We start from the raw sequence: 4,399 nt of genomic DNA, 5'->3' as shown, positions 1-4,399 counted from the left end.
GACATAATTCATTTTTTCCCAGTACTATGCACCCTTGTTGGTCACTGGACAAGGATATTATATTTATAGTATAATCCAAAAGTTGTGATTCTTAGCATCCTCTGCATTCTTGCATTACTCTCTCATTATCACTGCAGAAGTAGAAGGCGGTTATATCACATTGAGGATGGTTTTGTATTTTTTAAAAGGAATTGAAAAATATGTATGGTTACTATTCACGTGCATAACACTTGATCGTAGAATATGGAATCATACTGTGATAGAGCTGGAAGTGATTTGAGATCATTAGGTACAGCCTCATTTTATAGAGGCAGTATAGTGAAAACTAGGTTAAACCAAAAGGGTTTTCTAAAAAAAGTCCGTTATAGAGTCAGATGCAATCTAGCTCAGCTCAGATTAATCTTGCCTGCTGGCATCAGCGTCACAAATGCTCAAGCTCCCTAAGAGTCTGCCTAATATGATGAATTTTTAATAAACTGTTTTTCTTTGGCTGACAAAAACCAAAATCCTTTATACAAGCCTTACTGTATCACAGATGAGCAGGGTAATGTTGTTATTAACATGTTAAACTTAATATATATTCTTAAAAAGTGACATGTGATAGGTTCATGGTTTGACATAAAATTCTATTTTCCTAGACTTCTTTATATGGAGATGCTAATTTTGTTGAGAATTTTCTGATTCATAATTTAAATTTAAAATACAAATAAAAACAATTTTGGAGGAAAAAAAGAAATCAAAGGGGCTAGGCCTTCCTAGGCAGGATAATAATGGATTATTAATAAGACAACACTCAGATTAATTTTTATTTTCTCTACCAAAGAATGATCTTTAGACTGAAAAGGATGAAAAAATAACTAATAGGGAGTTAAATCCCAGGAAAGGTTGCAAAGATAGTAAGAATGTCCAGTACTTTTGATACTAAGTCAGGATGACCAGGCAAATTCTATCGAAGTGTAATGGAAGAACTGGAGAATGTGATTGTTGAGCCACTGTCTGTTTTCTTTGAAAGATCTTAGGGAATGGAAGAAGTGCTGCAGTACTAGAAAAGGGCAAATGTTGTTATCCAAGTTTTCAGAAAAATAGAGTACCATTTACAAATTACAGGCTGCTGTTTGACCTATTTCCGGCAAAATTATAGAAAACATTAAAGGTGGTTTCTTAACACATACAGAAACAAGTAGTGTGCACAAAGCATCAGAACAGGTCATGCCAGACTAAGTTTACTTATATCATGTTAATGTGGTAGATGAAATTTGCATAATTTCAGCAAAGCATTTAACAGAAGCCCTCATGTTACCCTTCTAAAGAAGCAAAAGGGAGCTGTGGGATAGTCAATAATGAAGTCAGTTGTATTTTGGACAGGTTGATTAACTGTGTCCAGAGAATGGATTATTAATGGCTTGACGTCAACTTGGAGTGGGGCTCCCAGTGCAGAGCCTAGTGATTTGTGCTTGAACCTGTGCTATTTAACATTTTTATCAATGACTTGAAAGTACAGATGCCATAATTATTAAATTTTCAGATGACAAGACTGGGAAAGATAGCAAGTACACTGGACGACAGGATTAAAAAAATAGCCTTGACAGGCTGAAATACTGGGTTAAATCTAAATTTAAATATGAAAAAGTAATTCTGTATTTGTGAAGTTTATTTTTTGAACCAAATATTAGGTGAGGAAGGTGTCGAACAAAAATTCTATGAAAAAGATGGTTTTATCAACATGAGTCAGTACTCTGATATGCCAGTCAAATAAGCTAATGCAATCTCAAACTCTATGAACAGGCTTAGGTTCTAGGGCTAGAGATGACTGTTCTCTGCCCTGGTTATATCACTTGCGGTATGGGCTCCATGTTGGAAAGGACTTTGGCAAATTGGAGGGCATCTAGGGAAGAACTTCCATAATGGTGAAGGGATTCAAGTACATGCCTCATAATAACTGGCTAAAGAAATTGAGGGTGTTTGGGCATTGGGAGCATCAACGGTCTTCATGTGTCTGAAAAGCTGAATTGAAAGGATTAAACATTTTGTTTGGTACCAAATTGGACAGAACTGGGAGTAATAGGTTTAAGCTGTAGAAAGGCAGATTTGGGATTAAAGCAGGGAGAAACTTCCTAATAGAGGTATACAGAAATATTAAGGGCTGCTTTAAGCAGAGGCTGGATGGCCAATTAATGGAGATGTTGCTTGGGGGATTCTAGGTCAGATATGGGTTGGACCTGATAGATGTCTTCGAAGATCTCTTATAACCCCGAGATCCTATAATTTTTTGCTGTGTTCTAGTCCTTATATAATTTTATCACATTTTAGGATTCCTGTATTTGATTGTTTGAATCTATTAGTACTCAAACACATTGACTTAAGTTCACACAATAACATTTACTATATAATGTATATCCTTGATATTTTCATTTTAAAGTAGGGGGAGGGGAAAGCATATCATCATCTAAGACCTGATAGCACTGCTACCCCTGGACAACTTTCATTAATCTTTGAGAAACCTCATTCTGCTACATGCCAGAATTACATGGCCATCACTGGAATTGCCTAATATTTCTCCCTTTAAGATTTCTTGCTGTGTGACTAGCATATAGTAGGCACTTAATAAATGCTTGTTTACTTGGAGGAAAAAAGATGTTTTAAGAGAAATAAAGGGAGCATGATCTGCATGATAAGGTAGTATTTATCTCACTTTCACTTTAGGTTTAGCGTTTAAGCATCTTAGGACCAAGGGAAGGCCAACTAGGCAGATGCTGAACTCCTTGTTCTCTATTGCATCTCCTTATGGTTGAAGGGACTAAGGGACTGAATGGAGAATCTTCCCATTTCATAGTATGAGAGACAAAAGGTAAATGGATTCAGGCATAAGAACACTAACTAGTTTTCTTCTACCCCTACCCTACAAATGACAAGATGCGGTCATCTAGAATGTTCACTCACTCATTCTGTCAGCCAATGCTTTGCGTTCCTGTTCAAGGAAAATCTCCTATTTTTAAAAGCCTGTAATGGCTATTAAATTAGTTTCAAAAGAGGACAAGAAAATAGTACGTTCTTGTGCACATAATGTGAGGTGGTGGTGGTGGGTGATGGAGTAGGGAAGGGAGACAGTATTTAAATGAGCATCAACTCAACCTCTTTATTAACCTATAGACACTTCAGTTGCATAAACATAGTAATTAAACCTTTATCATTGTTGTTTGCTGACTACTGGCAGGTCAGTCATGGACTAACATGTCAAATTATTCTAAACTAAATTCTACTGACTGAATGGAAGGTGTAAGTGCTTTCTAAAAAAGATTAGCAGCCCCTTTCTATATAGGAAGAGCAATACAAAACAGATTTAGATAACTAAAAATCCATTCAATCACAGAGATGATTTTAGAGATAGACCTTTGAGACCATTCTAGTTTAACCTTTTTATTTTTTAGTAATGATGAAATAAGGCCAAGTGGGGCTGTGACTTAAAGGTCACACAGGTATTGATAGAAGAAAATCTAGCCCAAAAGTTCTAATTCCAAATCCAACATTTGCATTTGGAGTGCAATGTGTATTGTACTGTACTGCTTCCTCATTTATTCAACTAACAGATATTAACAACCTACTAAATATATGGCACTGTAAGATAAAATTATCTCAAGGAAAAGTCCCATTCAATAGTATACAGTAATCACAATTCTTTAATTTTGGTTTTGTCTGCTGCTACCTAACTTTAAAAACTATTTCCAGGGACCTGCACTTGTCTTAACACTTTAATTGTCCTTTAGGTTCTCTATTGTGATTGGACATTCCCGATTTTATTTTTAATTTGTATTTTCAAAATCTGTTCATTATTTTGTAAACAACATGGGATGGTTGTGCCTTTAGTAACAAACTATGTCACGAGAAGTTAATATTCTAATCTGAAAAGTATCTAATGCTAAGCGGGTCACTTTCCATCATATCTGTAAGACTTGTTCTGCTTTCTAGTGTTATTTGCTTTCTTCTGGATTGTTCTTGTTGCTTTTCATTATGTTGCTTATTATGTCATTAAAAAAAATTCTCATTATGTTGCTCTAATTCTGCTTTGTCTCCTGTGTTATTTGGCACCTCTCCACAGCATTGCAAATATCTTAGCTCACTGTGTGTGCTACAATAATAATTCTCTTTCAACCAAGCTTGTGTTAGCATCTTCAGTTCTCTGGGCCACTTTGTCTATTTATCAGCAAAATGTATGCAAAAACACAACGTGTATACCTTAAAATTTCAACGTGAAACAATTTTAAAAATATTGTACACAAAATAATATTCAAAGAATATAAAATGCTGTTTTAAAAACATTCCTTTTCACCATACATTTGTATCATGCATTTAAAATGGGTCCAGGTAATACATTTATTTTTAAAAATCACATGACAGCTTA

This window comes from Trichosurus vulpecula, chromosome 8 (assembly GCF_011100635.1).
Source record: "Trichosurus vulpecula isolate mTriVul1 chromosome 8, mTriVul1.pri, whole genome shotgun sequence".
Taxonomy (NCBI): domain Eukaryota; kingdom Metazoa; phylum Chordata; class Mammalia; order Diprotodontia; family Phalangeridae; genus Trichosurus; species Trichosurus vulpecula.
Note: the sequence above shows the minus strand (reverse complement) of the source record.